Here is a 26,648-nt window from a genome sequence, read left to right as displayed (position 1 = left end):
ACTTCTCTCTGCTCCACGAAAGCCCAGCGAATCAGACTGTAGTAGCCTAACCAATGAGAATCATATTTTGCATTCCCAGCTTCTGTCAATGGACTCTTTGGTTAACACAGTCCCTCCCAGCTTCCCCTTTTTCCTTATAAAAGTAAGTTCCCCTTCTTTGTTCTCTGGATTTGCCCATGGGCCACCACAGCTTGCATTTCCCAAACTGCAATTCCTCTTCCCAAATAAACCAACATTTGCTGGTAAAATAAATGGATGTTGTATGACTAAAGCTGACATTTTTGGTGTCAGAAGTAGGACCCAAAGAAGGTGAACCCCAAGACACTATGACTCCCAGAATCAAGTGAGGTACCAACACCAAGCCCCTTGTGCTCATCGCTTCCGTGAGCTGCTACAAGTCTTCAGTTTGCTAAAAAGTCTCCTCTCAGATTCCAAGCTCTGCTCTTTTTGCATTTTGAGCTTTCTGACTTTACTCAGGAACTGGAAAGGCTTGGTCCTTTCTGGTTCAAGGCTCTGACTTTGGTGAGTACTCAGTTGCTTTCTGCAGTGTGTAGTAGCGAGGGCTTTTTTTTGGGGGGGGGGGGAGGCGGGATCAAGGTAACTGGGATCCAAGAATTTATTTTATTCCTTTTGGAGTCTTGGCTAGGACTCTATCAAACTTCTTGGGTTCTCAGGTCATATTAGGGAAATGGGATTCTGGTTATCTAAATGCTCTGAGCAGAGCCCTCTGAGGACTCCAGCCAGTTTCATGTTTAAACATTATGGACCCCCAACATGCACATTTTTAACTAAGTAATCTGAACAAACTACAAGTAATTGGAATTACAATGGCCAGTATAGGGAACATTCAATCTCCCCAAACTTGTTTTTCTTAAGATTAAATTGGAAGACCGCCATTCTAAAATTAAACAAAACAAATCCAAATGTGCACAGAACTCTAAAATTTCCACTTTGCAAGACAGCATTTCTAAATTGGATGAAACAAAAAAAAAATTAAAAAGAACAAAATGGCTTCTGAAGCCTCATGCTCCTTGTGTTCCCCTCCCCCAACTTCTTTGTGTCAGGAGCCACCTTGTGTGTCTTCCCAGACCACGCAATTGTCTCAGACTCCACCCCAGCAGCCATCTTGTGCTCAGCCCCACCCCCATGCCATCTTTCTCTTTCTTCCTCTTCAAAAACCTACCCTTTTAAAATTGGACCCTCTGAAGATCCAAATGCTAGACTCCTAATTACTGTTTCTAAGTTAACTTGAGCAAATAAATAACTGGAAGAAAAATTTCAAACAGTAATTGCCCTAGACTTTTGGTAACAGGCAAATATACTCCAAAACTCCTAGAAGAAAATTTGCTTTCTCTTTGTTAAAGTCCTTTGGTAAGTCACCCATCCTGTTCAAAAGGGGAAACAGTTGTTTTAAATAAGTCCACCTTTAGAGGCACCCTTAAAAGAGAGGATTCCAAACCTCTTGGGAGACAATGTAATGCATTTTTTGATGGGCATGCAGAAGCTTCTAAAAGACAAACTGACTCCAAAAACAGCTCTAAAAAGATCCTTACAGCACACAAATACAAATTGTATCAGCACACGTAAAATTTTTAATGAAATTACATGGTCCCTGTTTGCATCTGCCTGCATGTTCATGTGGGTATATATGTGTTGTAAATATGTATCTTTACAACAAGTGTATATACACACATGCTGTAAAACGTGTTGTATTTTTTCTTTTCTACCTTCAGAAGGTATTGCTAAAATTTACTTGTAAAAGAGCTCTATTTACTTGGCTTACGCAAGAGGGAGGAAATATGGGGATATATGTATATGTATAGCTGGTTCACTTGGTTATAAAGCAGAAACTAACACACCATTGTAAAGCAATTATACTCCAATAAAGATGCTTAAAAAAAACCCCAAAACAAGCACTTATATGAATTAAAGAAATATTACAGAAACTAACCCAAAACCCTTTTCAAATTCACATCATCAGGCTTCCCTGGTGGTGCAGTGGTTAAGAATCCACTTGCCAATGCAGGGGACACAGGTTCGAGCCCTGGTCTGGGAAGATCCCACATGCCGCGGAGCAACTAAACCCATGCGCCGCAACAACTGAGCCTGCACTCTAGAGCCTGCGAGCCACAACTACTGAACCCGTGTGCCACAACGACTGAAACCCGTGCACCTAGAGCCCGTGCTCCGCAACAAGAGAAGCCACTGCAATGAGAAGCCCGCGCACCTCAACAAAGAGTAGCCCTCGCTCACTGCAACTAGAGAAAGCCTGCCCAGAGCAACGAAGACCCAACACAGCCAAAAATAAATAAATAAAATAAATAAATTTTTTAAAAAAGTTCACATGATCTAGGATTAAATTTAGTAAATGAAAGCTAGCTTAAGGTTGTTGGTTTCATTAAAATAGGCATGTCTTTGGAGTTATCAATGGTGTAAATAACGGGGCATACAATTTTCCCTTTACCGGGCAGATGCATGGCAGGGCCTGACAGCTCCCCCTACAGGCCTGTCCCAATTTTAGCTCAAGTTTCTTTAATTTATTCCACATTTTCCCCTCTTGATCAAAATCTTTCCTTGAAAGCATCACGGATCAAGTGTCAGAATCTTCACACGTAGTGGCACATTTAGTCTAAAGCCATAGGCTAAAATTTGTAAACAAAGGGGTTTTTAATGCTTTAAAACAAAAGTAATTTGGTTGTGGGAGGGGAGATGCTATACCCCTTCATTATCCAAAACTTGTGTTTGCTAAAGAAAAAGTTTCTCTGTGAAGTTGATACCTTAAACCAAAAGATGCTACACAAAAAGCAGTTGGCTATTTGCTGATCTTTCTTTACGTGTGCATTTATAGACTCTTTCTTCATCTGAAATACACTTACAAAACGCTGTTAATAGTGCAAAAGAACCCCTTCTTTGGATTAATCAAGAGAAACAGTGTCTAGCATGAAATAAGAATGTCACTACATAAAAATATGTATGTGCTACAGAGCGCCAGTAGGCACATGAAAAGATGCCCAACATCACTAATTATTAGAGAAATGCAAATCAAAACTACAGTGAGGTACCACTCACACCAGTAGGAATGGCCATCATTAAAAAGTCTACAAATAACAACTGCTGGACAGGATGTGGAGAAAAGGGAACCCTCCTACACTGTTGGTAGGAATGTAAGTTGGTACAGCCACTATGGAAAACAGTATGGAGGTTCTGCATAAAACTAAAAATAGAATTACCATATGATCCAGCAATCCCATTCCTGGGAATATACACAGACAAAACTATACTTCAAAAATATACATGCACCCGTATGTTCATAGTAGCACGGTTCACAATAGCCAAAGCATAAAAACAACCTAAATGTCCATCGACAGATGAATGAATAAAGATGTGGTACATATATACAATGGAATACTACTCGGCCATAAAAAAGAACAAAATAATGCCATTTGCAGCAACATGGATGCAACTAGAGATTATCATACTAAGTGAAGTAAGTCAAAAAGAGAAAGACAAATATCATGATATCACTTATAAGTGCAATCTAAAATATGGCACAAATGAACTTATCTGCAAAACAGAAACAGACTCACAGACACAGAGAACAGACTTGTGGTTGCCAAGGCGCAGGGGGAGAGGGATGGACTGGAAGGGGGTTGGGGTTGGTAGATGCAAACTATTACATTTAGAATGGATAAACAAGGTCCTAATGTATAGCACAGGGAACTATATTGAATATCCTGTGATAAACCATAATGGAAAAGAATATTTAAGAAAAGTAGGCATATATGTGTATAACTGAGTCACTTTGCTGTACAGCAGAGATTAGGACAACACTGTAAATCAACTATACTACAATTAAAAAAAAATTTTAAGTCTATGTCCTACAAACTAGATTAAATTCAAGAGAAACTTTTTTTTTAAATATAGACCCTGTTAAGTTGTTTGAATGTATTTCATAAGCATTTAAAAGTTCTTACTATTGTGAATGGGATTTTTTTTATATGGCTTGTAATTCTAACTATCTATTAGAAATATTGTACTGCAAAGGAAAAAAAGGAAGGGAGGGAGGGAGGAAGTTAGTTCTATTTTAATTGAATTCTCCTTATTACTGGTAAGGATGATTATATTTGTTGCCCATGTAGATTTATGAACGGTTTCAGTCTTTTTCTTATTTGTCTTTTGGCATATTTGTGTTTTTATAATTTATCAAAACTCTTAATACATTTGTCAAAAAAATTACAAGAAAACATTTACCCTATCAGATATTAAAACGTACTATAAAACAACCTTAGCCAAAATAGTATTGGTATGCACTAGACAGATCAGTGGACCAAAAGAGCATCCAGAAATAAATCCAAGTATATATAGGAATTTAATATGATAATGATGACATTTCTATACAGTAGAAAAGGATTTTTTTTTTTTTTACAAAAGGCACTGGCATAACTGATACTGTAACTGTAGAAAACATACTATTACTATATACTTTATATAAAAATAAACTATATAAGAATTAAGTGTTTGATGTAAAAAATAAAACAATGAAAATACTGGAAGAATCTTTGAGAGGACTTTACCTGGAATGGAAAAACTTTCTTACACAAAATGGGAAACCCAAAATCCAAATAACAAAAGTCACACAAATTGGCTATCTAAGTCCATAGTTTCCTAGACTAATAAAGTGTTCTTTTAATTCCCACTTGAATTTCAATGCACTAGGCAGGACAGGCACTCTCCAGTTCCCCATGGTCTCCACTTCTCCCTACTATCTTCCATAACAAGCCTCTTTATACTCATTAACGACACTGAAGTTATTCAAGTTTTCTATCTCTACAATAAAGAAAAAGATCTATTATATTAAATTTTCAGTTTCTCTAGAGAAAAGGGACCATGAACAAAACCAAGAGACAAATAGACTTAGGGAAATATTTGCAATTCATTTCTCAAACAATATCTCTAATACACAAAGAGCTCCACAAACTGAAAAAGACAAACAATCCACTACAAAATGACAAATATATTACAGCCTTCCACCTAAAATATATAATTTTGAGCACATATGGACCAGTTATAAAAACTGACCACAATGAAACATATATATATATATATATACATACACATACATATATGCTTAAAAAATTAAAAAAAAAAAACTTTTAAAAGGCATAAGAAAATATAAAAATTACCTCTAAGTTATTATAACTGTTACTAGGAAACAATCTCTGCAATGAGTATATGCCTTTATTTCATTTCCATATTATACTTCTCTTTATATTTGGATCCTACTCCTTCCAAATGATTTAAAACATTTTCAAGTGCTTATAAATACTCTCTTTAAAAATCACTGCTGTTGATTCTTCCTCATGTTCTTCTTCTTCGTCCCCTTACACATTTTAAGTTGGACATTTCCAGTAATTTCTTTGTTGTATTTGAAATCCATCCACTTTAATTATTTCTTACCCCAAAATCTTTCACATATGTACATCCTTTCCAAACCCAACATCTAAGCAAAAAAAATGAAATAAAGACTGATACATAATTGGATTACATAAAATTATAAATATCATAATCAAAAGTTTTTGTAAAATTGAGAGAAAAACGTGTTACAAAGGTTTAATGTATTTATACAACCAACTGTTACAAATCAGTAAAAAAAAATAGACAAAGAACAAGAATAGGCATTTCACAAAAGAAATACAAACATTCCCTAAACTGAAAACATGGTCAACATGATTAATAATCAGAGAAAAGTAAATAATTATGAGATATTGTTTCTTCCCTATCACAATGGCATAGATTAAAAAGATCTGCAATACCCAGTGTTGGCAAGGATATTAAAAAAACAATAATATCTAAATTTTTTGCCATTTAAAAAGGATAAGAGCAGTAAGATGCATACTAAGAATTCTATGAAACACTGCTTATAATAATGAAAAGAAGTTTTAATGACCTTAAAGGGATATGATCAATTAACTATGGTATACTTAGCGAAGAGAATACTATGAGGACATTAAAAATGATGTCCATTGACTTAGCATTATATGCAGTGCATAGCTTAAAATGGACACTAAGTATCTACTGAATGATTGATTGTATTATTTATTTAATGGATTATTGATTAAATGCTGATTGATATGGTTGAGTGCATAGGTGGGTGAGGGACTGATTGACATTGAGTGACCAACTGACCCACTGAGTGACTTGAATGACTGACCAGCTGAATAAGTGACTGATAGGATGAATGTGTGAGTGAGTGCATGATCAGCCAAGAGAGTACCCAACTAACCAAATGAGTGACAGACTGACTGAGTTGAGTGACCCTCTGACTGAATAAGGAAAGGACTAAATGAATGAATGAATTAATGAATGAATCTCTAATCACTGAAATGGAAAAGTCTCTACAATACACACTCTTGAGTTAAAATGGCACAAATTAGAATGAATGGGATGACCCTATTCATTTAAAACTGTACTTGACACATTAAAAATAAAATACCTAGGAATAAACCCACCTAAGGAGGCAAAAGACCTATACTCAGAAAACTATAAGATACTGATGAAAAAAATAAAAGATGACACAAACAGATGGAGAAATATGCAATGTTCTTGGATTGGAAGAATCAATATTGTCAAAATGACTATACTACCCAAAGCAATCTACAGATTCAATGCAATCCCTATCAAATTACCAATGGCATTTTTCACAGAATTAGAACAAAAAATTGTACAATTTATATGGAAACACAAAAGACCCTGAAGAGCCAAAGCAATCTTGAGAAAGAAAAACGGAGCTGGAGGAATCAGGCTCCCAGACTTCAGACTATACTACAAAGCTACACTAATCAAGACAGTATGGTACTGGCACAAAAACAGAAATATAGATCAATGGAACAGGATAGAAAGTCCACAAATAAACCCACACACTTATGGTCACCTAATCTAAGACAAAGGAGGCAAGAATATACAGTGGAGAAAAGACACTCTCTTCAATAAGTGGTGCTGGGAAAACTGGACAGCTACATGTGAAAGAACAAAATTAGAACACACCCTAACACTACACACAAAAATTAACTCTAAATGGATTAAAGACCTAAATGTAAGACCAGATACTAGAAAACTGTTAGAGGAAAACGGAGATAGAATACTCTGACATAAATTGCAGCAAGGTCTTTTTCAATCCACCTCCTAGAGTAAAGAAAATAAAAACAAAAACAAACAAATGGAACCTAATTAAAAGCTTTTGCACAGCAAGCAAAAGAAACCATAAACAAAGTGAAAAGACAACCCTCAGAATGGGAAAAAATATTTGCAAATGAAACAACCGACAAGGGATTAATCTCCAAAATATACAAACAGCTCAGGCAGCTCAATATCAAAAAAACAAATAACCCAATCAAAAAATGGGCAGAAGATCTATAAATAGACGTTTCTCCAAAGAAGACATAAGGGTAGTTAAAAAGTACACGAAAAGATGCTCAACATCACTAATTATTAGAGAAATGCAAATCAAAACTACAATGAGGTATCACTTCACACGGGTCAAAATGGCCATGATCAAAATATCTACAAACAATAAATGCTGGAGCGGGTGTGGAGAAAAGGGAACCCTCTTGCGCTGTTGGTGGGAATGCAAACTGGTACAGCCACTATGAAGAACAGTATGGAGGTTCCTTAAAAAACTAAAAATAGAGTTACCATATGATCCAGCAATCCCGCTCCTGGGCATACACCCAGAGAAAACCATATTTCAAAAAGATACACACACCCCAATGTTCACTACAGCACTATTTACAACAGCCACCAAAACATGGAAGCAACCTAAATGTCCATCAACAGAGGAATGGATAAAGAAGATGTGGTACATATATACAATGGAATATTACTCAGCCATAAAAAGAACAAAATAATGCCATTTGCAGCAACATGGATGGACCTAGAGATTGTCATACTGAGTGAAGTAAGTCAGAGAAAGACAAATATCATATGATAGTACTTATATGTGGAATCTAAAAAAGGCTCCAAATGAACTTATCTACAAAACAGAAATAAAGTTACAGATGTAGAAAATTAACCTATGGTTACCAGGGGGATAAGGCAGGGGGGAGGGATAAACTGAAAGATTGGGATTGACACATACACACTATTATATATAAAACAGATAACTAGTAAGGATCGACTGTATAGCACAGGGAACTCTACTCAATACTCTGTAATGGCCTATATGGGAAAAGAATCTAAAAAAGAGTGGATATATGTATATGTATAGCAGATTCACTTGCTGTACACCTGAAATTAACATAACACTGTGAATCAACTATATCCCCAATACAATTTTTTAAAAAAACCATTAAGTGCAAAAAAATTAAATTAAACATGCAGAAAGACACTAAAATTTACTAAGCAATTTATTAAGCCAATCACTAGAAGGACTTGTAATCTTTTTTTCCCCTTTGATTGATGAATGTAATTTTTAGATGACCACGTTTATGCACCTGACTTTTTCTGTTTGAAGAGACATTGTTCAACACGTGTATATTACTCTACTATTGCCTCTTAAAACCGTGTATAAAATATATGCAAATGTATGTATTTTAAAACAACATCATGATTCTTTCACATAAGAAGCAAGGGATTTGAGATGAATACTTACTCAACTTTGAGGTTTTAGAGAAGAAAAGGATGAGAACAGGTACACATTTAAAGGACAATGAAGTCAAACTTCATCATTTTACCCTGGGCCAGTCATGGAAATATATGCATGACAAGCAATAATTTAAAAGATCTCCTAAGAAACCTGATGCCATGGATTATATACGAATAGAAATCAGAGAAAATGTAAATTCTTTGGCAGATTTATCTCCTTCCCCTATTTTTAGTCCTAGGAACACATTTTGAGCCACTCCTCAGAATCATGCTTCATGATGACTACATAGGAAAAGGTGCAAATAAAGATGGGGGAAAGTCTTTGAATATATCTCTGAAAGTGCAGTGCATCGTGGGGGAGAGGGGGGAGTGACCCTTAAGATTTCATTTCAAAACCATCATACTCCAAGCTTATACTACCAAGTAATTTTTTATATTAACAAGTGATGAGTTTGCCTATAGAAAATAAAATTGCACAGAATATTTAACTAATTCTACTATTGAAGTACTTAACACTATCCTTTGTTACTGACATTCAAAAAATCTAAAGTTATTTAAATCAGTATGAATTTAAGTTCATACTGATTTTTAAAATACTACCATTTTAGAAGAATACTATTTTAGACATTCTTCTGAAATAATTCTGTAAAGATTATAATGCGTCGGATAAAAAATAAACCACTTATGCATAAACAAGAATCAGGAATACATAAACATGGAAATGGAATTTAATTTTCTAGACACTGAAGTATTTTCTATTTTGGATGGATTTCCACTTCCACATTAACTATCATAAATCAAACGAACTTGTATCATAATTTACTATTTTCTTCTCTGGTCATTCCCCAAGTGCTGAAATCCTCTCCAAACAAATCTTTCCAAGTTAAACCTTTGTTAAACCAATATATCTAATGGTTGCCTATAAACAAAGGGTGACAGGTAGAGGAAGGGAAGTAGTATCAAAGGAGAGAAATAACTTCTACAATGAAGACTGTTCCTAATACAATGTTATTTTTACTGACCACCATAATCAGCCACACTGTGAAACTTATTACAATGAAAGGCATACTTATTTTATTATTAATAATTTAAAATGTTCCAAGTAATAAATATATTCCAATTATCACTAAATATTTGCCTTAAAAAAGTCTGTGGGAAGGAGGGTTGGGGGTAAAGGCAGGAATAATACTTTTTAACAAGACAGGCTACTACTCTGATTCTCTAGTTTATATATATTTTATATACAAAGTAGTATCCATCCATTACAAAAGCTTAAAAAACATTATTCTAAGTTCAGTTTTTCAAAATATTAAGTTATAAAATCCAGACTCACCTTTAATTCTATCTTTTCTGTTCTGGTCAATTATCCACAGATGTGATAATCAGCCCTTAAATTAATTTTTCCTTGGGTATTCCAATTCTCAAATGATTCACCCTAGGCCATGGACTGCCATTATGAAGTGACAAACTTCTCTTGGTATGCAAATTTGATACAGGTAAAACCACAATTTAACCATTGTTAAATTATTAACAATTAAAGACCAAAAATAGATTAGGAAGAGAAGAATCTTAAGTTAGCAAAAATCCATTCATCAAATACAAAAAAATAAGACCTCACAATAACGCCAAAAAAAAAAGGTAAAAGAGAAATGGAAAAACCAAGGTCAGATCCAAGTTTAAAAATAAGAAAAACGGGACTTCCTTGGTGGTCCAGTGGCTAAGACTCCACGCTCCCAACGCAGGGGGCCCAAGTTTGATCCCTGGTCAGGGAACTAGATCCCACATGCTACAACTAAAGACCCCACATGCCACAACAAACATCCGGTGTGCCGCAACTAAGACCTGGCTCAGCCAAATAAATAAATAAATATTAAAAAAACAAAAACAAAAAGGGAAATTAAATAGAATAATTAAATTGCACAATTGACACAAAGATCTGCTTATGTCCTAAATTGTTGACTTGTTCATTTTATTTTCAAACATTTGAATACCTCCTGCATGCCAAATACTATATAGGACCTGAAAATGAAGAAACTAATAGAAATATTCCCTGACCTAGAACTCACAGTACAGTTTCACAGGAGCCTTTGTTGAAACAAACAAAGTCAGGAAATAGACCTAACTATATACACAGTTTAAAACACTACCATTTCACAACAGCAGAGAAAAGATGGATTATTCAACAGATAGTGTTGGAACAATCAGACAACGATCTGAAGGAAAAAGTTGGATTCCACCTTGTACCTTGCACCAATATAAATACCAGCTGGATCAAGAAAACATGGGAGAGTTTCAAAAACATGATTTCAGGGGTGAGAGGGACCTAATGGTGTATGATTAAAAAACAAAAAAAAGACTGATAACTGACAGAAAGGACTGCAAAAAAACGAAAAATAAAAAATGTATGCATGGAGACACAATTGGAAGATGGTGGAAGAGTAAGACGCGGAGATCACCTTCCTTCCCACAGATACAGTAGAAATACATCTACATGTGGAACTGCTCCTACAGAACACCCACTGAATGCTGGCAGAAAACGTCAGACCTCCCAAAAGGCAAGAAACTCCCCCCGTACTTGGGTAGGGCAAAAGAAAAAAGAAATAACAGAGACAAAAGAATAGGGACGGCACCTGCACCAGTGGGAGGGAGCTGTGAAGTAGGAAAGATTTCCACACACTAGGAAGCCCCTTCGCGGGCAGAGACTGCGGGTGGCAGAGGGGGGAAGCTTCGAAGCCACGGAGGAGAGCGCAGCCACAGGGGTGCGGAGGGCAAAGCGGAGAGATTCCCGCACGGAGGATCGGCGCCGAGCAGCACTCACCAGCCCAAGAGGCTTGTCTGCTCCCCCGCCGGGGCGGGCGGGGCTGGGAGCTGAGGCTCGGGCTGTGGTCGGATCGCAGGGAGAGGACTGGGGTTGGCGGCGTGAACACAGCCTGAAGGGGTTAGCGCACCACAGCTGGCTGGGAGGGAGACCGGGAAAAAGTCTGCAGCTGCCGAAGAGGCAAGAGACTTTTTCTTGCCTCTTTGTTTCACGGCGCGCAAGGAGAGGGGATTCAGAGCGCCGCCTAAACGAACTCCAGAGACTGGCGCGAGCCGCGGCTATCAGCGCGGACCCCAGAGACAGGCGTGAGACGCTGGGGCTGCTGCTGCCGCCTCCAAAAATCCTGTGTGCGAGCACAGGTCACTCTCCACACCGCCCCTCCCGGGAGCCTGTGCAGCCCGCCACTGCCAGGGTCCCGTGATCCGGGGACAACTTCCCCGGGAGAACGCACTGCGCGCCTCAGGCTGGTGCAACGTCACGCCGGCCTCTGACGCCGCAGGCTCGCCCCGCCTCCTCTGTACCCCTCCCTCCCCACGGCCTGGATGAGCCAGAGCCCCCGAAGCAGCTGCTCCTTTAACCCAGTCCTGTCTGGGCGGGGAACAGACGCCCTCAGGCGACCTACACGCAGAGGCGGGTCCAAATCCAAAGCTGATCCCCAGGAGCTGTGCGAACAGAGAAGAGAAGGGGAAATCTCTCCCAGCAGCCTCAGAAGCAGCGGATTAAAACTCCACAAACAACTTGATGTGCCTGCATCTGTTGAATACCTGAATAGACAACGAATCATCCCAAATTCAGGAGGTGGACTTTGGGAGCACGATATATTAATTTTTCCCCTTTTCCTTTCTTTGTGAGTGTATATGTATATGCTTCTGGGTGAGATTTTGTCTGTATAGCTTTGCTTTATAATAGCTTTATTTTACTTCACTATATTATAGCCTCTTTCTTTTTTTCTTTCTATTTTTTCCCCCTTTTATTCTGAGCCGTGTGGACAAAAGGCTCTTGGTGCTCCAGCCAGGCATCAGGGCCATACCTCTGAGGTGGGAGAGCCAACTTCAGGACACTGGTCCACAAGAGACCTCCCAGCTCCACGTAATACCGAACGGCAAAAATCTCTCAGAGATCTCCATCTCAACATCAAGACCCAGCATCACTCAATGACCAGCAAGCTACAGTGCTGAGCACCCTATGCCAAACAACTAGCAAGACAGGAACACAGCCCCATCCATTAGCAGAGAGGCTGCCTAAAATCATAATAAGGCCACAGACACCCCAAAATACACCACCAAACGTGGACGTGCCCACCAGAAAGACAAGATCCAGCCTCATCCACCAGAACTCGGGCACTAGTTCCCTCCACCAGGAAGCCTACACAACCCACTGAACCAACCTTAGCCACTGGGGACAGATACCAAAAACAACGGGAACTACGAACCTGCAGCCTGTGAAAAGGAGACCCCAAACACAGTAAGATAAGCAAAATGAGACGACAGAAAAACACACAGCAGATGAAGGAGCAGGGTCAAAACACACCAGACTTAACAAATGAAGAGGAAATAGGTAGTCTACCTGAAAAAGAATTCAGAATAATGATAGTAAGGATGATCCAAAATCTTGGAAATAGAATAGACAAAATGCAAGAAACATTTAACAAGGACGTAGAAGAACTAAAGAGGAACCAAGCAATGATGAAAAACACAATAAATGAAATTAAAAATACTCTAGATGGGATCAATAGCAGAATAACTGAGGCAGAAGAAAGGATAAGTGGCCTGGAAGATAAAATGGTGGAAATAACTATTGCAGAGCAGGATAAAGAAAAAAGAATGAAAAGAACTGAGGACAGTCTCAGAGACCTCTGGGACAACATTAAACGCACCAACATTCGAATTATAGGGGTCCCAGAAGAAGAAGAGAAAAAGAAAGGGACTGAGAAAATATTTGAAGAGATTATAGTTGAAAACTTCCCTAATATGGGAAAGGAAATAGTTAATCAAGTCCTGGAAGCACAGAGAGTCCCATACAGGATAAACCCAAGGAGAAACACGCCAAGACACATATTAATCAAACTGTCAAAAATTAAATATAAGGAAAACATATTAAAGGCAGAAAGGGAAAAACAACAAATAACACACAAGGGAATCCCCATAAGGTTAACAGCTGATCTTTCAGCAGAAACTCTGCAAGCCAGAAGGGAGTGGCAGGATATACTTAAAGTCATGAAGGAGAAAAACCTACAACCGAGATTACTCTACCCAGCAAGGATCTCATTCAGATGTGATGGAGAAATTAAAAACTTTACAGGCAAGCAAAAGCTGAGAGAGTTCAGCACCACCAAACCAGCTTTACAACAAATGCTAAAGGAACTTCTCTAGGCAAGAAACACAAGAGAAGGAAAACACCTACAATAACAAACCCAAAACATTTAAGAAAATGGGAATAGGAACATACATATCGATAATTACCTTGAATGTAAATGGATTAAATGCTCCCACCAAAAGACACAGGCTGGCTGAATGGATACAAAAACAAGACCCATATATATGCTGTCTACAAGAGACCCACTTCAGACCTAGAGACACATACAGACTGAAAGTGAGGGGATGGAAAAAGATATTCCATGCAAATGGAAATCAAAAGAAAGCTGGAGTAGCAATTCTCATATCAGACAAAATAGACTTTAAAATAAAGACTGTTACAAGAGACAAAGAAGAACACTATATAATGATCAAGGGATCGATCCAAGAGGAAGGTATAACAATTGTAAATATTTATGCACCCAACATAGGAGCACCTCAATACATAAGGCAAATACTAACAGCCATAAAAGGGGAAATCGACAGCAACACAATCATAGTAGGGGACTTTAACACCCCACTTTCACCAATGGACAGATCATCCAAAATGAAAATAAATAAGGAAACACAAGCTTTAAATGATACGTTAAACAAGATGGACTTAATTGATATTTATAGGACATTCCACCCAAAAACAACAGAATACACATTTTTCTCAAGTGCTCATGGAACATTCTCCAGGATAGATCATATCTTGGGTCACAAATCAAGCCTTGGTAAATTTAAGAAAATTGAAATCGTATCAAGTATCTTTTCCGACCACAACGCTATGAGACTAGATATCAATTACAGAAAAAGATCTGTAAAAAATACAAACACATGGAGGCTACACAATACACTACTTAATAACGAAGTGATCACTGAAGAAATCAAAGGGGAAATCAAAAAATACCTAGAAACAAATGACAATGGAGATACGACGACCCAAAACCTATGGGACGCAGCAAAAGCAGTGCTAAGAGGGAAGTTTATAGCAATACAAGCCTACCTCAAGAAACAGGAAACATCTCGAATAAACAACCTAACCTTGCACCTAAAGCAATTAGAGAAAGAAGAACAAAAAAACCCCAAAGCCAGCAGAAGGAAAGAAATCATAAAGATTAGGTCAGAAATAAATGGAAAAGAAATGAAGGAAACAGTAGCAAAAATCAATGAAACTAAAAGCTGGTTCTTTGAGAAGATAAACAAAATTGATAAACCATTAGCCAGACTCATCAAGAGAAAAAGGGAGAAGACTCAAATCAATAGAATTAGAAATGAAAAAGGAGAAGTAACCACTGACACTGCAGAAATACAAAAGATCATGAGAGATTACTACAAGCAACTCTATGCCAATAAAATGGACAACCTGGAAGAAATGGACAGATTCTTAGAAATGCACAAACTGCCGAGACTGAACCAGGAAGAAATAGAAAATATGAACAGACAATCACAAGCACTGAAATTGAAACTGTGATTAAAAACCTTCCAACAAACAAAAGCCCAGGACCAGATGGCTTCACAGGCGAATTCTATCAAACATTTAGAGAAGAGCTAACACTTATCCTTCTCAAACTCTTCCAAAATATTGCAGAGGGAGGAACACTCCCAAACTCATTCTACGAGGCCACCATCACCCTGATACCAAAACCAGACAAAGATGTCACAAAGAAAGAAAACTACAGGCCAATATCACTGATGAACATAGATGCAAAAATCCTCAACAAAATACTAGCAAACAGAATCCAACAGCACATTAAAAGGATCATACACCATGATCAAGTGGGGTTTATTCCAGGAATGCAAGGATTCTTCAACATACGGAAATCAATCAATGTGATACACCATATTAACAAATTGAAGGAGAAAAAACATATGATCATCTCAATAGATGCAGAGAAAGCTTTCGACAAAATTCAACACCCATTTATGATAAAAACCCTGCAGAAAGTAGGCATAGAGGGAACTTTCCTCAACATAATAAAGGCCATATATGACAAACCCACAGCCAACATTGTCCTCAATGGTGAAAAACTGAAACCATTTCCACTAAGATCAGGAACAAGACAAGGTTGCCCACTCTCACCACTATTATTCAACATAGTTTTGGAAGTGTTAGCCACAGCAATCAGAGAAGACAAAGAAATAAAAGGAATCCAAATCGGAAAAGAAGAAGTAAAGCTGTCACTATTTGCAGGTGACATGATACTATACATAGAGAATCCTAAAGATGCTACCAGAAAACTCCTAGAGCTAATCAATGAATTTGGTAAAGTAGCAGGATACAAAATTAATGCACAGAAATCTCTTGCATTTCTATACACTAATGACGAAAAATCTGAAAGTGAAATTAAGAAAACACTCCCGTTTACCATTGCAACAAAAAGAATAAAATATCTAGGAATAAACCTACCTAAGGAGACAAAAGACCTGTATGCAGAAAATTGTAAGACACTGATGAAAGAAATTAAAGATGATACAAATAGATGGAGAGATATACCATGTTCCTGGATTGGAAGAATCAACATTGTGAAAATGACTCTACTACCCAAAGCAATCTACAGATTCAATGCAATCCCTATCAAACTACCACTGGCATTTTTCACAGAACTAGAACAAAAAATTTCACAATTTGTATGGAAACACAAAAGACCCCGAATAGCCAAAGCAATCTTGAGAACGAAAAATGGAGCTGGGGGAATCAGGCTCCCTGACTTCAGACTATATTACAAAGCTTCAGTAATCAAGACAGTTTGGTACTGGCACAAAAACAGAAATATAGATCAATAGAACAGGATAGAAAGCCCAGAGATAAACCCACACACATATGGTCACCTTATCTTTGATAAAGGAGGCAAGCATATACAGTGGAGAAAAGACAGCCTCTTCAATAAGTGGTGCTGGGAAAATTGGACAGGTACATGTAAAAGTATGAAATTAGAACACTCTCTGACACCATGCACAAAAATAAACTCAAAATGGATTAAAGACCTAAGTCTAAGGGCAGACACTATCAAACTCTTAGAGGAAAACATAGGCAGAACACTCTATGACATACATCACAGCAAGATTCTTTTTGACCCAGCTCCCAGAGAAATGGAAATAAGAACACAAATAAACAAATGGGACCTAAAGAAACTTAAAAGCTTTTGCACAGCAAAGGAAACCATAAACAAGATCAAAAGACAACCATCAGAATGGGAGAAAATATTTGCAAATGAAGCAACCGACAAAGGATTAATCTCCAAGATTTACAAGCAGCTCATGCAGCTCAATAACAAAAAAACGAACAACCCAATCCAAAAATGGGCAGAAGACCTAAATAGACATTTCTCCAAAGAAGATATACAGATGGCCTACAGACACATGAAAGAATGCTCAACATCATTAATCATTAGAGAAATGCAAATCAAAACTACAATGAGATATCATCTCACACCAGTCAGAATGGCCATCATCAAAAAATCTACAAACAATAAATGCTGGAGAGGGTGTGGAGAAAAGGGAACCTTCTTGCACTGTTGGTGGGAATGTAAATTGATACAGCCACTATGGAGAACAGTATGGAGGTTCCTTAAAAAACTACAAATAGAACTACCATACGACCCAGCAATCCCACTACTGGGCATATACCCTGAGAAAACCATAGGTCAAAAAGAGTCATGTACCAAAATGTTCATTGCAGCTCTATTTACAATAGCCAGGACATGGAAGCAACCTAAATGTCCATCGACAGATGAATGGATAAAGAAGATGTGGCACATATATACAATGGAATATTACTCAGCCATAAAAAGAAATGAAATGGAGGTATTTGTAATGAGGTGGATGGAGTTAGAGTCTGTCATACAGAGTGAAGTAAGTCAGAAAGAGAAGAACAAATACAGTATGCTAACACATATATACGGAATCTAAGGAAAAAAAAAAAAGGCCATGAAGAACCTAGTGGCAAGACGGGAATAAAGACACAGACCTACCAGAGAATGGACTTGAGGATATGGGGAGGGGGTGGGGTGAGATGTGACAGGGTAAGAGAGTGTCATGGACATATATACACTACCAAATGTAAAATAGATAGCTAGTGGGAAGCAGCCACATAGCACAGGGAGATCAGCTCGGTGCTTTGTGACCACCTAGAGGGGTGGGATGGGGAGGGTGGGAGGGAGGGAGATGCAACAGGGAAGAGAAATGGGAACATATTGTATATGTATAACTGATTCACTTTGTTATAAAGCAGAAGCTAACACACCACTGTAAGGCAATTATGCTTCAATAAAGATGTTTAAAAAAAAAAAATGTATGCATGGCAAAAAAAAATCACACTATAAAGAGAGTCAAAAAAGATAAAAATACAACATGGAGAAAATATTTACAATGCATTTCCCAAACACAGAGCTATTTTCCCTAGTATAAAAAATGCTCTCACAAATCAAAGTAAAAGGTCAACAATCCAACAGAAAATGAGCCAGGATGAGAGTGAACAGTTCCCAGGAAAAGAAAATTTAAAGCAAGTTAAAATTATAATGAGATTCCATTTTTCACATCTCAAATTGGCAAAGATCAAACCATCTGAAAAGTGCAGAAAAGTATAAATTGGCATTTCTATGGAGATAAATTTGGCAATATTTATTGAAATTAATAACATATCACTTTTAAATCAGCAATTCCTCTTCTATTTATTTGACCTATATTTATGGTCACATACACACAAACTGATTGATGTACAAAGATATGTACTACTTTTTGAATTCTAAAACATTTAAATGTGTCACCTGTTCAAAAAGGACATTTGTTTTTAAGATCAGAAAAATTATTAGTCATCCATTTTATACACATCAGTGAATACATGTCAATCCCAATCTCCCAGTTCATCACACCACAACCCCCACCCCCTGCTGCTTCCCCCCTTTGTGTCCATATGTTTTTTCTCTACTTCTGTGTCTCAATTTCTGCTCAGCAAACCGGTTCATCTGTACCATTTTCTAGGTTCCACATCTCTGCATTAATATGCGGTATTTTTCTCTTTCTGACTTAGTTCACTCTGTATGACAGTCTCTATATCCATCCATGTCTCTACAAATGACCCAATTTCGTTCCTTTTTATGGCTGAGTAATATTCCATTGTATATATGTGTCACATCTTCTTTATCCATTCGTCTGTCGATGGGCATTTAGGTTACTTCCATGACATGGCTGTTGTAAATAGTGCTGCAATGAACATTGGGGTGTATCTGTCTTTTTGAATTATGGTTTTCTCTGGGTATATGCCCAGTAGTGGGATTGCTGGGTCATATAGTAATTCTACTTTTAGTTCTTTAAGGAACCTCCATACTGTTCTCCATAGTGGCTGCATCAATTTACATTCCCACCAACAATGCAAGAGGGTTCCCTTTTCTCCACACCCTCTCCAGCATTTGCTGTTTGTAGATTTTCTGATGATGCGCATTCTAACTGGTGTGAGGTGATACCTCATTGTAGTTTTGATTTGCATTTCTCTAATAATTAGTGATGTTGAGCAGCTTTTCACGTGCTTCTTGGCCATCTGTATGTCTTCTTTGGAGAAATGTCTATTTAGGTCTTCTGCTCATTTTTGGATTGGGTTGTTTGTTTTTTTAATATTGAGCTGCATGAGCTGTTTATATATTTTGGAGATTAATCCTTTCTCCAATGATTCATTTGCAAAAATTTTCTCCCATTCTGAGGGCTGTCTTTTCGTCTTGTTTATGGTTTCCTCTGCTGTGCAAAAAGCTTTTAAGTTTCATTAGGTCCCATTTGTTTATTTTTGTTTTTATTTCCATTACTCTAGGAGGTGGATCAAAAAAGATCTTGCTGTGATTTATGTCAAAGAATGTTCTGCCTATGTTTTCCTCTAAGAGTTTTATAGTGCCTGGGCTTACATTTAGGTCTCTAATCCATTTTGAGTTTATTTTTGCGTACGGTGTTAGGGAGTGTTCTAATTTCATTCTTTTACATGTAGCTGTCCAGTTTTCCCAGCACCACTTACTGAAGAGACTGTCTTTTCTCCACTGTATATCCTTGCCTCCTTTGTCATAGATTAGTTGACCATAGGTGTGCGGGTTTATCTCTGGGTTTTCTATCCTGTTCCATTGATCTTTATTTCTGTTTTTGTGCCAGTACCATATTGTCTTGATTACTGTAGCTTTGTAGTGTAGTCTGATGTCAGGGAGTCTGATTCCTCCAGCTCCGTTTTTTTCCCTCAAGACTGCTATGGCTATTCAGGGTCTTTTGTGTCTCCATACAAATTTTAAGATTTTTTGTTCTAGTTCTGTAAAAAATGCCATTGGTAATTTGATAGGGATTGCATTGAATCTGTAGATTGCTTTGGGTAGTAGAGTCATTTTCACAATACTGGTTCTTCCACTCCAAGAAAATGGTATATCTCTCCATCTGTTTATGTCATCTTTAATTTCTTTCATCAGTGTCTTTACAGTTTTCTGCATACAGGTCTTTTGTCTCCCTAGGTAGGTTTATTCCTAGGTATTTTATTCTTTTTGTTGCAGTGGTACATGGGAGAGTTTCCTTAATTTCTCTTTCAGATTTTTCATCATTAGTGTATAGGAATGCAAGAGATTTCTGTGCATTAATTCTGTATCCTGCAACATTACCAAATTCATTGATTAGCTCTAGTAGTTTTCTGGTGGCATCTTTAGGATTCTCTATGTATACTATCATGTCATCTGCAAACAGTTTTACTTCTTCTTTTCCAATTTGTATTCCTTTTATTTCTTTTTCTTCTCTGATTGCCGTGGCTAGGACTTCCAAAACTATGTTGAATAGCAGTGGTGAGAGTGGACATCCTTGTCTTGTTCCTGATCTTAGAGGAAATGCTTTCAGTTTTTCACCATTGAGAATGATGTTTGCTGTGGGTCTGTCATATATGGCCTTTATTATGTTGAAGTAGGTTCTCTCTGTGCCCACTTTCTGGAGCGTTTTTATCATAAATGGGTGTTGAATTTTGTCAAAAGCTTTTTCTGCATCTATTGAGATGATCATATGATCTTTATTCTTCAATTTGTTAATATGATGTATCACATTGATTGATTTGCGTATATTGAAGAATCCTTGCATCCCTGGGATAAATCCCACTTGATCATGGTGTATGATCCTTTTAATGTGTTGTTGGATTCTGTTTGCTAGTATTTTGTTGAGGATATTTGCATCTATCCTCATCAGTGATACTGGTCTGTAATTTTCTTTTTTTGTAGTATCTGTGTCTGGTTTTGGTATCAGGGTGATGGTGGCCTCACAGAATGAGTTTGGGAGTGTTACTTCCTCTGCAATTTTTTGGAAGCATTTAAGAAGGATGGGTGTTAGTTCTTCTCTAAATGTTTGATAGAATTCACCTGTGAAGCCATCTGGTCCTGGACTTTTGTTTGTTGGAAGAGTTTTAATCACAGTTTCAATTTCATTACTTGTGATGGGTCTGTTCATATTTTCTATTTCTTCCTGGTTCAGTCTTGGAAGGTTATACCTTTCTAAGAATTTGTCCATTTCTTCCAGGTTGTCCATTTGGTTGGCATAGAGTTGCTTGTAGTAGTCTCTTAGGATGCTTTGTATTTCTGTGGTGTCTGTTGTAACTTCTCCTTTTTCATTTCTAATTTTATTGATTTGAGTTCTCTCCCTCTTTTTCTTGATGAGTCAATGGTTTATCAATTTTGTTTATCTTCTCAAAGAACCAGCTTTTACTTTTATTGATCTTTGTTATTGTTTTCTTTGTTTCTATTTCATTTATTTCCGCTCTGATCTTTATGATTTCTTTCCTTCTGCTAACTTTGGGTTTTGTTTGTTCTTCTTTCTCTAGTTCCTTTAGGTGTAAGGTTAGATTGTTTATTTGAGATTTTTCCTGTTTGTTGAAGGAGGCTTGTATAGCTATAAACTTCCCTCTTAGAACTGCTTTTGCTGCATCCCATAGGTTTTGGATCATTGTGGTTTCATTGTCATTTGTCTCTAGGTATTTTTTGATTTCCTCTTTGAGTTCTTCAGTGATCTCTTGGTTATTTAGTAATGTATTGTTTAGCCTCCATGTGTTTGTGCATTTTACGGTTTTTTCTGTGTAACTGATTTCTAATCTTATAGCATTGTGGTCAGAAAAGATGCTTGATATGATTTCAGTTTTCTTAAATTTACTGAGGCTTGATTTGTGACGCAAGATGTGATCTATCCTGGAGAATGTTCCATATGCACTTGAGAAGAAAGTGTAATCTGCTGTTTTGGAATGGAATGTCCTATAAATATCAATTAAATCTATCTGGTCTACTGTGTCATTTAAAGTTTGTGTTTCCTTCTTAATTTTCTGTTTGGATGATCTGTCCATTGGTGTAAGTGAGGTGTTAAAGTCCCCCACTATTACTGTGTTACCATCGATTTCCTCTTTTAGAGCAGTTAGCAGTTGCCTTATGTATTGAGGTGCTCCTATGTTGGGTGCATATATATTTATAATTGTTATATCTTCTTCTTGGATTGATCCCTTGATCATTACGTAGTGTCCTTCCTTGTCTCTTGTAACATTCTTTATTTTAAAGTCTGTTTTATCTGCTATGAGTATTGCTACTCCAGCTTTCTTTTGATTTCCATTTGCATGGAATATCTTCTTCCATCCCCTCACTTACAGTCTGTATGTGTCCCTAGGTCTGAAGTGGGTCTCTTGTAGACAGCATATATATGGGTCTTGTTTTTGTATCCATTCAGCAAGCCTGTGTCTTTTGGCTGGAGCATTTAATCCATTCACGTTTAAGGTAATTATTTATATGTATGTTCCTATTACCATTTTCTTAACTGTTTTGGGTTTATGTTTGTAGGTCCTTTTCTTCGCTTGTGTTTCCCACTTAGAGAAGTTCCTTTAGCATTTTTTGTATAGCTGGTTTGGTGGTGGTGAATTCTCTTAGGTTTTGCTTATCTGTAAAGCTTTTGATTTCTGCATCGAATCTGAATGAGATCCTTGCCGGGTAGAGTAATCTTGGTTGTAGGTTCTTCCCTTTCATCACTTTAAATATGTCATGCCAGTCCCTTCTGGCTTGTAGAGTTTCTGCTGAGAAATCAGCTGTTAACCTTATGGGAGTTCCCTTGTATGTTATCTGTTGTTTTTCCCTTGCTGCTTTCAATAATTTTTCTTTGTCTTTAGTTTTTGCCAATTTGATTACTATGCGTTTCGGCGTGTTTCTCCTTGGGTTTATCCTGTATGGGACTCTCTGCGCTTCCTGGACTTGGGTGGCTATTTCCTTTCCCATGTTAGGGAAGTTTTTGACTATAATCTCTTCAAATATTTTCTCAGGTCCTTTCTCTCTCTCTTCTCCTTCTGGGACCCCTATAATGCGAATGTTGTTGTGTTTAATGTTGTCCCAGAGGTCTCTTAGGCTGTCTTCATTTCTTTTCATTCTTTTTTCTTTAGTCTGTTCCGCAGCAGTGAATTCCATCATTCTGTCTTCCAGGTCACTTATCCGTTCTTCTGCCTCAGTTATTCTGCTATTGATTCCTTCTAGTGTAGTTTTAATTTCAGTTATTGTATTGTTCATCTCTGTTTGTTTGTTCTTTAATCCTTCTAGGTCTTTGTTAAACATTTCTTCCATCTTCTCCATCTTTGCCTCCATTCTTTTTCCGAGGTCCTGGATCATCTTCCCTATCATTATTCTGAATTCTTTTTCTGGAAGGTTGCCTATCTCCACTTCATTAAGTTGTTTTTCTGGGGTTTTATCTTGTTCCTTCATCTGTTACATAGCCCTCTGCCTTTTCATCTTGTCTATTTTTCTGTGAATATGGTTTTTGTTCCACAGGCTGCAGGACTGTAGTTCTTCTTGCTTCTGCTGTCTGCCCTCTGGTGGATAAGGCTATCTCAGAAAAATTACTGAAGGAACTCTGGGAACCTAGTACTTAAAAAATTAGATAAAATAAATTTCCAGTCATCATAAATACTCTGATTTTACCTTCAGTTAGATATTAGACCAAGATGAGTCTTCATTTTGTCATAATGCTATAATAATGGCTTGATCATTCAACATGAAGAATCCTTTTACTGGAACCATTTTTCAGCTCATTTCTGTATTTAAGTTGAGATTGAGTGCCATATTAGTTCTGTTTGGAATCCTCCTTGAAGACTTGTCCATCATAGTCAAGACCAGGGCTCAGAGTTTCTAAAAAAGATTTTAGAAGATGAATTAAATTTAGTCAGATGTCGGCTTGGCAGCTACCAGGAGCAAGACTTCTAGGATGGTGGGTGACCTTGCTGAGTCAACTAACTGTCTGGGATTGAATCCTTCTTTGCCAATTTAACTAACGTGGTGTCCTCATCTGGCAGTCCGGTGGTTAAGACTCCGCACTTCCACTGCAGAGAGCGCAGGTTCAATCCCTGGTCGGGGAACTAAGATCCTGCAAGTCTTGTGGTGCGGCCTGCTAGTGTTGGAGGGTCTCCTGCAGAGGCGGCGGGTGGCTGTGGCTCACCGTGAGGACAAGGACACTGGCAGCAGAAGTTCTGGGAAGTACTCCTTGGCGTGAGCCCTCCCAGAGTCCGCCACTGGCCCCTCCAAAGAGCCGGGTAGCAGGACATAAATATTTTAAGAGAGAATAAAAAGAAGAGACAAATAGAGACAACTCTTCCAAAGAGCTTTGCTCCAAAAGGCAGTAGAAATGGGGCAGTAGCTTGAAGACAATATGGAGTCAAGTAATAGTATAAATTAGGAATTGGCAAACTACAGCTCACAGGTCAAATTCAGACAGTTACCTGTTTTGGTAAAGAAAGCTTTACAAAACTGCCTGTTTTGTAAATAAAGCTTTACATGTCTCTTCATTTATGGCTGCTTTTGCACTGCAATGGTAGAGTTGAGTAGTTGCATTAGAGACAATCTTGCCTGAAAAGCCCAAAATATTTACTCTCTGTTCTTTAAGAGAAATGTTGCCAAATCCTGGTTTAAATCAGTGACTCTCACAGTCTGGTACCCAAACCAACATCATCAGCATCACTTGGGAACCTATCAGAAATGCAAGTTCTCAGGTCCCACTACAGACCTACTGAATCAGAAACTCTGGGCACAGGGCCCAGCAATCTGTGTGTAAACAAGCCCTCTAGGTAATTCTGATTAAGAACTACTGGGTAAGGGAACAGTTCTAGTAAAGCCAGGAACAGATAGGGACCCATCTGGAGTTTGTGTTCACAAATTTAAAGGGCCTTGAAGAGATTTAATGGAAACTTAACAGGCCTCAAGGAGGCTGTCAGTGAGGGCTTAAAGGAAAATGAGGAAAATGCTATTGAAAGCTAAATAAAAGGAGACCCTTGTTATATAGTAAAGTTTAGCAAAACTATCACCTATGGTAACATGGAAAATAAAACATACTTAGTAAATTAAGAAGATTCTAGGTAGAATGTTGAAGAAACAGCTAGCTTCTTCTATCTGCCTTTATAACTAAAAGAGCAGCAAGAGGAAATAAAAAATGAGCTATTTGCTTTCTGAGTGGAATTTCAATGAAATGTAAAGGGCTAAGAACAGTCTTTTCAGCCAGCAAAATGTTCTTAAAGAAAGGGCCTCAAGGCAAAAACCAAATCTAGAGTGGGACCACTGTTCAGACCTCAGAAAGTTCTGAATCAGTACCTCACAGATCCTTTCAAACAAGAGATTACCTTAGGATCTTAAGGATATTGTTCCACAGCAGTTTCACAGAAGCCTAAGGTAGGAAAAAGTTCCTCTCAAAACAGATTTGTGGGTATGACTTTTGTCTGATGGAGTAGATTATGAACTGACACACAGGAAGTCCACAAAGTTTTCACTGGAGTTACATTAGCTTAGAATGAAAGGGACAGTAATAATATAAAATAAAAGGAGGCATTTGGACCCCAAACTACTACAGGCAGGAAGCAAGCTCAGAAGCTTACTCAGTGGCAAACACAGATCAGTTCTTCTGGGGAAAAAAAAAATGATTCAGAAGATGAAGCCAAAGACCAAAAGAAGATGCCACGGCCCACTAAGAAAAACTTCCAGGGAATAGGACTGAACCCTAATCAAGGAACTGCCATCATGCACACAGCCAGGTTTCGGAATTGCTATAGACTGCCGTGTGACTCCCTTTTTCCCTCTTTTTTGAACAGGAATGTCTAATGCAGTTAATGCATGCCTCTCCAATCTTGTAGTTTAATTCTGTGGGGGCATATTACTTGTCTTTTCACAGGTCTTCAGTTAAAGAGGAATCATTCTCAAGAAACCATACCCAAGGAACCTCATCTTCATCTGGACCTGATTTCAATGATGAGATACTGGATTTTGAGCTGATGTCATTATGGGATGTGAATTAGAGGTCTCTGAGGAAGGGGTTAGTGTATTTTGGACGTAGGAGGGATGTGAAGTGTGGCAAAATGGCAATTATGGCAATAATATTGTCCAGAGATAGTCATAACAAAATCTCCCATCCCATGTTTTCTTCCACAATGTGACCTTGCCACTCCCCAATTTATACCAAGGGCTAACCTGATTAGGTCCACCAAACCTAACCTGACTCACTTGCTTTTAATCGCCTGCCTTTAGTTGATTTTAAAATCCATATAGCTAACAGTCATTAGCCAAGCAATATATCTAAACTCCCGATAGCTTTCTCATAGATAACACCTTAGACTATAAGTCACTATAATAATGCTTGCCTAAGTTGTTTTTCAGGAACTTAGAGCTAGTTCTTGACCAGCTCAAACCAGCTGAGACCACCACCCATTCAACTGGGACTGCCTGATTGTCCAATGGATCACCTTTTCATGTCAGAAAACCAAAAGCTCCACCCTCAGATCATGCTAATACCACCGTTTTCTGAACATGCACCCCATGAAGAAGCACGTAGCTCAGTTGTGCCTGTGCAGAACTTTA

At 37.8% G+C, this 26,648-nt stretch overlaps 1 protein-coding gene across 10 annotated transcripts in view; it reads right to left on the bottom strand.

Moving 5' to 3' along the window:
- Nucleotides 1-26,648, bottom strand: part of JAK2 (Janus kinase 2) — a 245,921-nt gene that overhangs the window by 125,789 nt on the left and 93,484 nt on the right. Inside the window, exon 4 of one of the 10 annotated variants that reach the window (XM_068552631.1) lies at nucleotides 23,733-23,939. The exons of the other annotated variants lie outside the window; for them this stretch is intronic. The gene's annotated coding sequence lies outside the window, so the exon portion shown is untranslated. The remainder of the gene's footprint in view (nucleotides 1-23,732; nucleotides 23,940-26,648) is intronic. 10 annotated transcript variants of the gene reach the window in all.

Source organism: Eschrichtius robustus, chromosome 10 (assembly GCF_028021215.1).
Source record: "Eschrichtius robustus isolate mEscRob2 chromosome 10, mEscRob2.pri, whole genome shotgun sequence".
In the NCBI taxonomy this organism is placed as follows: Eukaryota; Metazoa; Chordata; class Mammalia; order Artiodactyla; family Eschrichtiidae; genus Eschrichtius; species Eschrichtius robustus.
The sequence above is the reverse complement of the archived record's forward strand: the minus strand, read 5'-3'. Positions and strand labels throughout refer to the sequence as shown.